The following is a 14,655-nucleotide window of genomic DNA, read 5'->3' as shown; positions in this document are numbered from 1 at the left end:
CCCTGTTTCCCAGCTACCCACCCCCAAGCCATGCTGAGTTTCTTCCCCTGCTGCACATGGCTCCCTCCGGAATGAAAAATGCCCCAGGGGCCGGTAAAAGTCTAGTGCAGATGGATTTTCAATGAAAAGCCAAATGCAATGGTGCTGGAACCCCTGACATTATTTTAAAGTAGAGATGGGTCTGAGATGCATAGTGTAACGAATGGGACCCAGACTTTCTCACAGCTTTGGAGGAGTTCTTCCGATTGGGGGTTTCGGTTCCAGATATAACATTTGGATCTGGACCTGACCTCTCTCAGATTTCAAGGATGTTTGGATCCAGGGTTCTGATTCGGGCTCATCTCTGCTCTCAAGTGATTGCTGGGAACACAGAGCAGCCTATTGGCTTTGCTGGAGGTTCAATTGTATTTGTGCTTTTAATAAGGGCTTCCTTTCCCCCAATTCCAGTGTCTCCTTCTGCACTGGTTGGGCAGTGAAGCCATGATCCTGTGTGTATTATATCACAGCTGGATCCTAGGGAGATGATAGGTCACAAATTCATCAATAGGACTCCCAGACAAGGCCAAGCCATAGTGAAAAATGCAAGACACAGCACTATTATTCCATTTATTTATTGAGATACGTTCTTCTTTCTTTGCTGGATTCTCAGCTAAAGGCCTTGCAGAGGGAGTGTGTTTTAAGGTTCAGTTTGAATGAACAGACGGTGTTAGTTTGGAGTGGAGGGGGATGCAACCAGAAAAGGTACCATGGAAGAATTTATGAAGACATGGGTGGGAGAAGGAGACAAGAGGAATGTTCTGAAGTGTGGCTTATGTGGAGCAAAGCCAGCAGGTGGTGGAGTAGGAGGAAATAGAGAGCAGAGACATAGGTTGGTTATGCCAAACTTGGATATGATGTGGAAGGTGAGAATGGTTAAAAATCAATGGCTTCAGCAGCAAACATAATAGAACTATGAAAGCACACGTAAAAAGATGACTGGATCTTTGCTTAAGTTGGAGATCCAATAGGTGAAGCAGCAGATTGGGAGTCGAGACTTCTGGTCCCAGGCCTAGTTCTGCCACAGACTGACTGCATACCCTTGGACAAATCACTCACACTCAAGCACCTACTAATTTTGGGTGCCAACTTGAGACACCTGGGGCCTAATTTTCAGAGGTTCTGAAGACCCATGACTACAAGCGGAGCTCAGCACCTCTGCAAATCAAGCCCAAAGTCTCTCAGGTGGACAGCCCAAAATTAGTGAACACACTGGAAAATTTGGCTCTTAATTTCTCTGTCTATTTATTTACCCATCTGTAAAATAGGTAAAATGTCACCTAACTCAGAGGCTGTAATGAGGCGTAACTATGATATTAACCTCTGAAAAGTGCTTTGAGATCCTCAGGTGGAGAGAGGCTACGTAGTGCAAAGTATTATTATACTGTAAAGCCAAAATCCCCTCCACTCTACCCCCCAAATGTGTATTAGTGTTGTCTGCATTTCATTTTCAATCCACTGAAAATGCTTTAAAAATATCTCTAGCCATGCAAGTGTGCCCAGAACTCCTCCGAATCAGGCAGATTCTAGTATGTTGTTAAAGATTCTGGCAGCCGTGTGTTGGGAGAATGATTCAGCTCCGTTCCTGGAAACTGCAGTGATGGGAAGTGCTCCTGGCTGATTTTACTGTTGCTCTGTATTGCAGGGGAAAGTTTTCTATATTTCCAGCCAATTTCATCACCCGGAGCTTTGCCAGGCCCTTCCTCCCTACAGGATGCTGCTCCTCCTCCTCTATCCATTTGGTCTTGCTTTTTGCGGAAGGCCTAGGATTGGGTGCTGGGTGCTTTAATAAATTCATAGATTTTTAAGGCCACAGGAGACCATTGTGATCCCCTAGTCTGAGCTCATGTATAACACAGGCCAGAGAACTTATTAATTCCAGCTTCAAGGCTAATAGTTGTGGTTGAACTCGAGCAGATCGATTAGAAAACGTCCAGTCTTGATTTAAAAATTTGCAGTGTTGGAGAGTCCACCACGGCCTTTGGTAAGTTGTTCTAAAGATTGATGACCTAATTGTTAAAAGTGTACGCCTTATTTCGAGTTTGAATTTGTCTACCTTCAACTTCTGGCCAGGCCTTGATCCAGCCTGGTATTTGCAGCACCCTGTTCTCCAGCCTATTTTTAGTTCACAGATTGTTCCTGAGGAAGAATTCCTGATCAGAACTATGGCCTCAGTACAGCAAGAAGCTGAGTACCTCCAGCTCCCATTAACTTCAATGGACCTACTCGCATGAGTTACCGCTCATCAGTACGAGCAAGGGATTCACAATCTGGCCTGTGGCTTAGCTAGCCAATGTAGATGAGACCAAATTATGTTAAAAGAATTATGTCAGAATCTAGGCTGGGATTCTATGGTGAGGCTAATTTACTTTCTAAGCATGTATTTATTGCTGAGTGCCATCCGTGCACATGACCCTGTACAGAAAACATTCTAGCAAAGTTCTAGCATTCAAAACCTGGTCCACCATAGGCTGAAACACCATTTCTGGACATGGGTCGGTGAGGATTTGGTCCTGTAAATAAAAAAATAATAATATATGGAGATATACCTATCTCATAGAACTGGAAGGGACCCCAAAAGGTCATTGAGTCCAGCCCCCTGCCTTCACTAGCAGGACCAAGTACTGATTTTGCCCAAGATCCCTAAATGGCCCTCTCAAGGATTGAACTCACAACCCTGGGTTTAGGTGGCTAATGCTCAAACCACTGAGCTATCTCTCCCTCCTGTGAATGCTAGGCTGGGCAAACTCAGCTAGAAGATGACCAGAGCACTGTTTATACATGATCCCTATTGTCGCTTGAGCCAGGCTTGGGTTGGGCCTTAGAGTCTATTTCAGGTGACATGTTGCTCTATTAGCAGCTTTAAGCAGCAGCTTCCTCATTCTCTTTGTTCCCTCCTGCCATTTCTTCTCTCTGGTTTATTTGAATGAATTCCCACTTTTAAAAGACTCATTGTTCTAGAGTTCATGAAGTTAAGCAACTGGCAGCATTGGTTAAACCCAGGCTTAATGCCAGGAGGTGCGGTGTGAATTTCCCTACAATAGCTTTTATGAGTACACCTCAGTACTGGCTTCATGCCTGGTCCCTCCAGTCCTGAGCATCTCCTGAGTTCAAAAGGTCCAGTTATGGTGAACACCGTGGTGCGTTAGCGCCGGTGGGACTTTTCAAGACCACCAAAACTTCATATCTCATTGCAACCTAAGCCAGAATTTGATCCCAGCTGTCCAGAGAGAATAGGTCATTGCATTAACTAATTATAGGGTGACCAGATGTCCCGATTTTATAGGGACAGTCCCGATTTTTGGGTCTTTTTCTTATATAGGCTCCTATTACCCCTCACCCCCAACCCAATTTTTTGACATTTGCTGTCTGGTCACCCTAACTAATTAGGCCACCAACACCTTATATTAACAATGTTTCTCAGTTCTGACCAGGAGGAAGAACCACAGTCCATCCTTGGCCCAGTCAAACCCTTCCCTCTCTGTTGGCCTGCCTGCCAGAATATTGGTTGTGATGTAGATACAAGGAATGTGACTAAGACAGCAGACTCATTTCACATAGGCCACCCAGAAGCCATCAGATAGTAACAACCTTTAGTCACTGCTGCTGTTAGCTAGATTTTAATCGCTCACCTAGAAGCAAAAGTATCCCATTGCAAATCTCATGAGTCATCCAAACTCCCCTGTTCATTGGTTGGTTTATAACATTCTGATCTGGAAAGTTTCACCCATTGTCTTTCCTCACCAGGGAACTGAATGTTCTGGTTGAAAAGAAACACCCGATCTATAAACCTGCCTCCTTCTGCTCTACCCTCACGCTCCTTGAGAGGGAAGGTGGTATTGTGGTGAAGACATCTATGTTGACACCTTGTCTGAGAGCAAGTAGAAACAGTTCCCCACTTGTGAAGTGGGGATAATAGGTCTTCCTTTCTGTTTAGTTTATATGTTGTGTGGGGCGGGTCTGTCACTATGTGTTTTCACGGTGCCTATAACAACGCGGTCCGTTTCCTAGGTCATACCCCGTGGAAGATCACAGATTTGTCAGCACACTGGGTTTAATAATAATAATACTGTGCATCTCTGTGGTATCTTTCAGATGAGGATAATCAAGACCCTTAACAAAGGTGGGTAAAGTACCATTATCTTCATTGAGAGATGGGGAAACTGAGGCACAGATTCAGGCCTCCGAGCTTCCTAACACCTGTGCCTGAGACCAAATGTGTGTTATTGCCCCTTCTTCTCCAGTCATTAAAACACATCACCGTACACTAAAAAGAATTTAAATGTTTTGAAACTAGGCTGGGAAAGGCAAAGGGCATTCAAAGTGAAGGGAACATTGGCAGGCTGCCTTCAGCTCATACAGCCAAGCCTTCCTGCATACAGCCAGCACGCACCGTCCATTATGTAAGGTCTCACAGTACTGTCAGACCGCTGCAGTACCCAGGAATGAAGCTATGATTCACAGATAGCACACAAGCCTGTACTCAGAAAGCCCTGGCTTCTCCTGGGTATGTATCACAGACCCTCGCTTACAACCTGCTGCCAATGTCTTTTGCTGATCTTTTTCGTTAAAGCCCCTGTTCTTTTGGAAGCCGATGAGGGCTGTTAATGTAACAAATTCTCCAGCTTCTAACTGGCTAGCGGAATGCCACAGCTACAGCTGTGATGCAGTGCTTCACCCCTTTGGAGAACAGGTGGCTGAGGATCTCCAGGGTAGCAGAGAGATATTAACAGGACCCAGTTTGAGTGTAGGAATGATGTAAGGCTATGCTGCCCTAATGTCAGGGTCACTAGAGCCAATGGGGTTGCATAGGTATAAATGAGAGCAGAACTTACCCCCAAGGGTCTGTCTGTATTTCTCTCTTCCATCAGTCAGTTGATAAAAAGTACATAACAGTGGCCATACTGGGTCAGACCAGTGGTCCATCTAGCCCAGTAGCCTGTCTTCCAACAGTGGCCAGTGCCAGATGCTTCAGAGGGGATGAACAGACCAGGGCAATTATCGAGTGATTCATCCCCTGTTGTCCAGTCCCAGCTTTTGGCCATCAGAGGTTTATAGACACCAAGAGCAGGGGCTGAGTCCCTGACCATCTTGGCTAACAGCCACTGATGGACCTATGTTCCATGAACTTATCAGAATATGAAGGACTGAACGCTAACTCCCAAATCTACTCCTGCAAAGTGGATTCCTAAAACCAGACCATCAACCATAGTCTAGAATGGAAACAAAGAGATCATCTGGAGACCATCAAACAAAGTGACTTATGAGGAGAGGCTGAGAGAACTGGGATTGTTTAGTCTGCAGAAGAGAAAAATGAGGGGGGATTTGATAGCTGCTTTCAACTACCTGAAAGGGGGTTCCAAAGAGGATGGAGCTCGGCTGTTCTCAGTGGTAGCAGATGACAGAACAAGGAGTTATGGTCTCAAGTTGCAGTGGGGGAGGTTTACGTTGGATATTATGAAAAACGTTTTCACTAGGAGGGTGGTGAAGCACTGGAATGGGTTACCTAGGGAGGTGGTGGAATCTCCTTCCTTAGAGGTTTTTAAGGTCAGGCTTGACAAAGCCCTGGCTGGGATGATTTAGTTGGGGATTGGTCCTGCTTTGAGCAGGGGGTTGGACTAGATGACCTCCTTAGGTCCCTTCCAACCCTGATAGTCTATGATTCTATGATTCTATGAAAGTGGGGAGAGGATACAGGATGGGAGCAATTCGTTCACTTTGGACCATTACAGCTGTCCAAATAGAAGGGCTAAAGAAACAGTGATTGATAGTTTGGGGGCAGGGGAAAGGGGAGATTATGGTTTGTAGGTGGATCCTACAGAGAGGGGACCTTACCTTTATCAGGCATTTGTCTTAAATGCCTCTGAAAGAAGGAGTAGGATACAGTACATACAACCTGCATTGGTACTGTTATTATTTATCATTTATATTGTGGTAGCACCTAGAAGAGTAAACCACCTGTGGCCTCATTGCGTTAGGTGCTGTAAAAACATATAGTAAAATGTTCTTCCTGCCCCAAAGAACTAACACTCTAGGAGCCTGATCTTTAAGGGACGGAACTATATGCGCAATTACTGTGATTGCAAGAGACATAATTATCGTTGCATGTAAAGGGCACAGTTATCTAATTTGTGGCAATTCCCTAATTTGTGGCAATTGCATGGGGAAGTTGGGCACATAAACATATGTGTGCAGTTGAACACCTAACTTACTTAAAAACCAGGCCCCAAATGCTCTTTTGCCCGTGACACTGCTCAGGATGGATGTATCCACAGAGGTTAAACTCTGTGAGGCTCAGACAGAGGGCCAACTCCTTGGTCATAAATATTCAGTCCAACAGCCACAGGGGCCCGTTTGCATCATGTTCCAGTCTCCTCTGCCTTCACTGTCTAAACCATCTTTGCTTCCCTCACTCTCTTAACCCTTCTTTCATCAGAGTTTCTGATAAACCTGATCAGACTTTTACATTAATAAAATGACGGTGATAAAGCACAGAAAGTAGATCAGCCGAATGTAAATGGCTTTTTTGACCAAATGGATTTTTCTCTCATTTTCAAATTAACAACAACCAAAAAAAACACAACCTCTCGAAATGTTTGTTTTCTCCAAAATTGTTCATGGGAATTTTTTCCCCAACCACCTCTAATTATTACCCCCATTTGATAGATGGGGAAACTCAAGAATAGAGCGGTTGGGTGATGTGCCCAGAGAGACACAGTGGCAGAAATAGGAATAAAGCCAATCTCTCGATGCCCAGATCTGTAAATCCTCTTCCCCAGTCCAATGATACTGACAACAGTTGTGATGATCAGCCATCAAGAGGTAATAGGCGACAACCAAAGGTTCCTGGATCAAATTCTTCTTCAGTTTAGCTCCATCGATTTCAGTTGTATATGTCAAGGAGGAAATTGGCCTAACTTGTTTATCTGTACTTCAGCTGAACTCTTTGACCCTACAAAATCCTGCTGGCACTCTCGACAGGACATCTTTTCTCATGAAAAGTCCAGTGGTTTCTGCTCTGGGATGAGGCAGACGTTACCGCAAGAACAGCCTGGTTTTACTGATTGCTGCTCTCAACCTTAGTTCTATCTCAATGCATTTTGGTATGGTCATTTAAATGGTTATGATCCCCGCCGGAACCCAAAAGTGCTGAGTTAATGAATAATAATTCACCTTAAAGTTAATCAAACAAATTAGGACCTCAATAATTGTCCCATTTGGGTTCAGTGCAAGCACTGGGTGAAAATCTGGGTCAGTTTTTATTTGGTCTGCACCTGTTTGCCAGCGCTAGACAAGCCGTTCTAACAAGAAGTTCTAACAAAAGGGAACAACATGAGGACAAAACAAGACAAACTAGGGCAGTGTGAGACAAACTGAGACAGGACACGAGAGAGAGAGACACCACAACAGACTTGTACACTATAAAACTTCCCTGAGCGAGAGAGAGATCGGCAACCCCTGTCAATGGTCCATCCGGTTCTTCTTCTTCATGTGTCTGTGTGAAAGGCTGCACCTGGACCCCAGAGTATTGTAGTTTTGACATACAGCACCCCAGACCACTTGTGGTTTCCTCTCCTAGTCTCACCTCTGCCCGCAGTGACACACAGAAAGCAATGGTATTGAGATGAGATATGACTGCAGCTTCCTGAGCCCACATGCCAAGCACCTCCATCCACTCTTTGACTAGTTTAGCTGAGTTGTGCAGTTGGGAAAGAAGGAAGAGTCTTGCCGTTTTGTGTCCCTTCCTGCTCACCGCCCCTTCCGAGGGGGGAATCGTCTGATGCACCCCTCTTCTTCCTCAGTGCTGTGGGGCTTGAGCATGAAATTCTTCTATGGTGGATTAAACCATCTCCCTTCCCCCTCCAGGAAATAACATGAGCAAGAATTAAAATGACTCATGCACACACATACACACATACATTGTGGGCATAGATTAGAATTTCAGCAAAGTTCTCAGCTCTGGTTCACACAGTCCAGTGAACTTAATAAAAAAGCTAGTTAGAGAAAGCAGAATGGTGCCAAATTTCCCCCAGAAGCAGCAAAAGTGAAAATTAAGTGCTGTCACCACCTTTCCAAAGCGAAATGAAAGCATCCTCCCCACAGCCACTTTGGTATTCATTTCCCCTCAGAACAGGGCAACTAAATTAAATCAGCAGGGGACTGGGTCATCCAGGGGATTCTTAATGGTATACGGATTCTTTGGTACACAGCTAACTGGTTCAGTCCAGGCGGGGTTAGCGGAGACGGTAAGCTTCCTAGTGGACCGGTGACTACATCACTAGAACTAGCTTCCTTCCTCCCCCTCCCCCGAAAGTCTCCACAGAGAGATGAAAAACGACATTAGTCATGGCTACTGATGCACCCCCTCAACCCTAGAATTGGCTTGGGGTTGAGGCACCGTGTGGAGAAGCTTGCTAGTTCCTGCTCTGCAGGGGACGCCAGACTCTGTGAATCCATCATCTTCTGCTGGCACTAACGTCACTAGGAACATGGGTAAAAAGCAACGTTCAAGCAAATGCAGCTTGGAGCCATTGTGAAGTCTTGCCACTGTGTCTGGTACTGTCTTGTCTTAATCTTGACCATGAGTCTCCATACTGGTTAAAGTCATTCATCCATCTAGTGGGGTCTCCTTCTTCTAGCAGTGCACCCAAACAACTATGCAATACCACACCTGGGGAATTAGTTCCTGGCACCATTCCCCTTCCAGCAGGCAATCAACGTAGGCCTTGTCGGGTGTGGTTTTATATCCCCTCCCTTCTGCGGGCAGAGCAAAATAAAATATTATTCCTGGTCCCAAAGTTACAAAGCTCTTTAAAAATCCACCCACGATGGTTGAGCTGATGGATGGCCTCTCTCTGCACAATGCGGCAATTGCATTGGTATGTGCAGCAGGGAACGGGAATTAATTATTCTATTTGAGACTGGCACGACAAACATCCCGAGGTGGTTGTGCCTGGCACAGAATCATCCATTTACTTTTCCTTGAGAGCACAGCTGCTCCCATCCCATGTCATCAAAGCCTTTTCTCCCACATCCAGTACTGGTGGCAGGTGGTGGAGGTGTGAAGATGACCTTTATTATTCATTCGGAGGAGGCTATGCTCAGTGATGCCCCCTACTGTCTGGGCTCCCCACCCCATGTTCCCCAGCCAGGCTCTCTTCCTTAACACAAATGACGGTGATAGCGTGTGCCAGCTGCATGCTGAGTTTATTGTTTGATGTCCAGCAGCCGCACGCTTTGACCACCACCTCCTTTGCCATTCCTTCTCTCTCTCCTAGGGTTACCAATCCTCCAGGATGGTCCTGGAATTTCCAGAAATTAAAGAATAATCTTAATTAAAGATTATATCATATGATGAAACCGCCAGGAATACAGCCAACCAAAATTGGCAGCCCTACTCTCTCCACCTGTAGCCATGTTACCACAAACTGTTATCTTGTCAGCTTTCTCAGGATAAGTAAGGCATGGCACTGCCAGTATGGGGATGGCGAAATCTTCCAGGAAGACTCAAATGCTGCAGGAAGTGGTGTTGCTCATTCAGCAGAATGCAGTGTTCCCGCTGAACAATACCTCATTGTGTGGCTAGAGCAGGGATGTGGCCAAGGCAGGGTGTTGGGTGAAGGAGTCTGTAGGGTGTCTGTTTGCTTTTATCTTATCTCCCCAAATAGGTGGAACTGTTGCACCATATGGACTGTAACAAATCAAACAGATCTTAAAGTCCAATTAAAATCCTTAGACTCAGAGCATGGAAGATACCAATCTATCTAGATGTTTATATGACCCTGTCATTGTGTTGTCTGAGCTCACACAACGAAGAGTCACAGACAGCATTCCTGTTCCTAGAATGCAAAAGGAAGCCAGATGCACTATTGCTAAATGGCTGGTTCAAGAGGTTACTTGATCCAACTGGTATCCCTCAGGTAATGGAAATCCAGCCTGAATTCAGTAGAGATTCATTTAAACAGTGGCACGTGAAATGTAAGAAGGAAATGAGGATGGGGAAGAAATTTGTTGAGCACACAGCCAAAGTGAGAAAAACAAATAACCAGAAATTCCTTCAGTGTATCACAGATTCAGATTCAGATATTCTAAGGGGAGAAGAGACCACCATGATCATCTAGTCTGACCTCCTGTATAACACACACCTAGAGCAGACCTGTTAGAAAAACCTCCAATCCATCATGACCCGTGTTCCGATGGTTAATTACACGCGTCGTAAAAAATGTACGCCTTCTTTCTGGTCTGAATTTGTCTAGCTTCAACTTCTAACCACTGGATTGTGTTATATCTTTGTCTGCTAGACTGATAAGCGCATTATCAAATCTTTGTTCCTCGGGTAGGTACTATAATCAAGTCAACCCTTAGTTTTTCTAATCCTTTAATCATTCTCGTGGTTCTTCTCTGAACCCTCTGCAATTTATCAACATCCTTCTTGAATTGTGGACTCCAGGACTGTACACAGTGTTCCAGTGTGTACAGAGGTAAAATAACCTCTTTACTCCTACTTCAGGTTCCCCTGTTTATGCATCCAAGTACTGCATTAGCCCTTTTGGCCACAGCATCACCCTGGGAGCTCAAGTTCAGCTGATTATCCACCATGACCCCCAAACCTTTTTCAGAGTCACTGCTTCCCAGGATAGAGTGCCCCATCCTGTAAGTAGAGCCTACATTCCTTGTTCCTAGATGTGTACATTTATACTTAGCCATATTAAAACACACATTGTTTGCTTGTGCCCAGTTTACCAAGCAATCCAGTTCTCACTGCATCAATGACCTGTCCTCTTCATTATTTACCAGCCCCCAAGTTTTGTGTTACCTGCAAACTTTATTAGGGATGATTTTATGTTTTCTTCCAGGTCATTGATTAAAATGTTAAATAGCATAGGGCCAAGAATTGATCCCAGGGGGACTCCACTAGAAACACACATGCTCAATGATGATTCCATGTTTACAGTTACATTTTGAGACCTATCAGTTAGCCAGTTTTTATCCATTTAATATTTACCATGTTAATTTTATATCATTCTCATTTTAATCAAAATGTTGTGCAGTACCAAGTCAAATGTCTTACAAAAGTCTAAATATGTCACACCAACACTATTACCTTTATCATCCAAGCTTGTAATCTCATCCAAAAAAAGATGCCAAGTTAGTTTGACAGGATCTGCTTTACATAAACCCATGATGAATGTCATTAATTTATATTACCCTCCTTTAATTCTTTATTAACTGAGTTACATATCATTTTGCCCAGAAACGATGGCAGACTGCCAGGCCTATAATTACCTGGGTCATCTTGTTTACCCTTTTAAAATATTGTCAAACATTAGCTTTCTTCCACTCTTCTGGAACTTCCCAAGTGTTCAAAGACTTGTTGAAAATCAACATTAACAGTCCAGTGAGCTCCTCAGCCAGTTCTTCTAAAACTCTTGGAAGCAAGTTATCTGGACCTGCGGATTTAAAAATGTCAGACTTTATTAGCTGCTGTTTAACATCCTCCTGAGATACTAGTGGAATGCAAAGAGTGTTATCATCATATGAGATAATCTCCCCCCCCCCCCCAAAAAATAGATAGAAATATTTATTGAACACTTCTGTCTTTTCTGTATTATTATTGATAATTCTACCATTTCCATCTATTAATGGAACAATACCATTGTCAGGAGTCTTTTTATTCCTAATATAGTTAAAAAACATCTTCTTATTATCCTGAACTCTGCTGTCCATAGATTTCTCCTTGTGTCTCTTTACTTCCCTTATCAAATTTCTACAATTCCCAGGTCTGGATTTATATTCATTACTATCAACTTCCCCTTTCTTCCATTTGTTATTTATTTATTTATTATAGCTACGTTCATTTCCCCTTTAAAGCAGTTTGTTTTTTTTAACCAGTACAGACTTATTTCTCAATTGTGGGATTGTGGTTTATAGGGTCTTAAACAATTCCCAATTATCATTTATATTTTTCTGATTACATTCTTTCTCCCAGCTGATTTGGCTCATAAGTGTTTTCAGCTTTGTGAAATTAGCCCTGTTAAAGCACCAAGAATATACATCTGATCTGGTCTTTATTCTGTTTGCACAGAATAAATGTGATCACTTGGACCTAAGCTACCATTATTTTTTTGTTCTGTTGCAGTTGACACGCTAACAAAAGGCCCTGTTAATTGTTGTACTTTAACACTTGGGTTCAGACAAACAGTTTATTTACACCAGTGGTCTGAGGCGCCCTGAGGGGCCGCGAGCAGGTTTCAGGGGGGCTGCCAAACAGGACCAGTGTTAGACTTGCTGGGGCCCAGGGCAGAAAGCCGAAGTCCCACTGCATGGGGCTGAAGCCCGGGGCCTGAGCCTGAGCCCTGCCACCTGGGGCTGAAGCAGAAGCCTGAGCAACTTAGCTTCACAGTGCCCCCTGTGGCCTGGGCCCCTGGGCAATTGCCCTGCTTGCTACCCCCTAACGCCAGCCCTCACTTTTATATGCAGAAAGCCAGTTATTGTGGCACAGGTGGGCTGTGGAGTTTTTATAGCATGTTTGGGGGGCCTCAGAAAGAAAAAGGTTGAGAACCCCTGATTTACACCATTTTCCACACTAGTTTATTGCAGAATCACTGTCAGAAGCAAACAGCCTGTGAGAAGACTTGTGGGTTGGCTGGAGATAAAAAGAACAATTAAGGAAGATAAAGACATTGCAGAGAAGCTAAATTATTCCCTTACTTCAATTGTCACCAGGGAGAATACTGAGGAGATACCTGCCATTTACAGGTGAAATGATGAGATGCTGTCAGATTAAAGGTAAAAGGAAGAAATGTTGGAAACAACCTAATAACCTTAGGAGCTAGAGTCACCAGGGCCAGATGGCACATGCAGGAATTCAGAACCAATTTAAGAATGAAGTAGCTGAGCTGCTTAAAAAATATGCAATTTCCCATTAAAATACCAAAGGCCTGGAGGGTAGCAAATGTTGTACCTACCTCACCTGCTTTGCGGTATTGACAAAAACATGAAACTCAGCCTTAAATTGAAAAATGTCGTGAGGGTTTCCTAGAGCCCATGGGCCCAGTGTGGAGCAAATCTGCACCATCTCCGATTTTGTGGCAGTTCCGCTTATTTCACTTTCAATATTTGGATTTGTTGGAACCCTAAACTGAAAGCAAAACCTCAGGGGGCACAAAAGTGAGTGAGTGGAAAGTGACTGCACAAACCGCTATGAACTGAAACTGCCTGTGTCGCACGGTTCGGGCATCACAATGCCATTGCATTGGAGTTGCAACATCTCAATGCAACAACTCTGGCCTGGGGTCCACAAGCCAGGGTCAGCAGAATGGGCTTCTTTATTAATTCCAGAAAGCAACCCCCGGGGCTCTTCCTCTCCCCACCAGGACAATGCCTCCTGTCCCAGAGGTATTGTTATTAGCAAAGTTGGACCAGGGTAGTATTGGGCCACCAGGGGTCTCTCAAACCTCCAACAGCCTCTACACCCCTTTACAGGCCCCAACTTGTCTGGGGCAGTGTAGCCCAGGGACTAGTGCACTGGCCTGGTACTCAGCAGTTCTGGGTTCTGCTGCTGGCCTGCTAGGCAACCTTGAGCAAATCACTTCTCCATATGTAAAATGGGGACTCTGCTCTGTATAGGTTCTTGTACAGTGCCCATCACCATAGTATCTGGGCACCTTCCAGCCACGCATTAAGCAACATGACTAATATGTGACTTATTCTTTTTCTCACCCTCTCCCGAGGGTTGTGTGCACAGTGGAGTGTTTGTTTTGGTACCGTTCTGTCGTTGGTTGTTTTCTTGTGGACGTGTTGCTCTGTGTTGACGTTAGAGGAGGCAGGTTGGAGAAGTGGGAGCTCATTTCCACAGTCTCTTCTTGACATCGCTACAGGCTGATGTGGGTGGCCTCAATCTGCAAGGGGCTACAGCCCATTGGGAATGCCTTGATGATGATGATGATGATTGATTACACAGTCTGGGACCGGCCTGCGAGAAAGCTCTGCTCCATATACACATGAGCTTTACTCTTATTGTAGAAGGCTCCAGTGTGCTGGAGGAGCAGAGTTGTCAAACATGGTCTTCATACTTGAGCTTTAGGCTATTTCAAATATCCTGGGCATAGGCCACTGGGTTCCTTGAAGATAAAGGTCTGAGCCGTTGAACTTGATTCGATAACCTACCCTCCTTTGGAAAGTGTTTTGAGTTCTGTGCATGAAAAATGCTGCATAAGAAATTAGGTATTCTTATTCTGCAGACCTGCTCCGGAAATATAAAAGCTAGTTCTGAGGCTATGTCTACGCTACCGCCAGATCGACGGTCCAGTGATCGATGCACCGGGGGTCGATTTAGCGGGTCTAGTGAAGACCCGCAAAATCGACCGCAGATCGCTTTCCGGTTGACCCCGGTACTCCACCTCAAATGAGAAGAGTGAGAGTGTCTCCTGTCGACCCAGCACGGTGTAGACACCACCGTAAGTCAACCTAAGCTACATCAACTCCAACTACGTTATTCACGTAGCTGGAGCTGCATAACTTAGGTTGACTTACGCAGTAGTGTAGACATAGCCTGAGATAGGCTATTCCTAGGGTAATTTAAAATAAAGAATCACCATCCCAGAGCTGAACCTTGTG

The sequence above is a fragment of the Emys orbicularis genome, chromosome 9 (genome assembly GCF_028017835.1).
Source record: "Emys orbicularis isolate rEmyOrb1 chromosome 9, rEmyOrb1.hap1, whole genome shotgun sequence".
Classification (NCBI taxonomy): Eukaryota; Metazoa; Chordata; order Testudines; family Emydidae; genus Emys; species Emys orbicularis.
Note: the sequence above shows the minus strand (reverse complement) of the source record.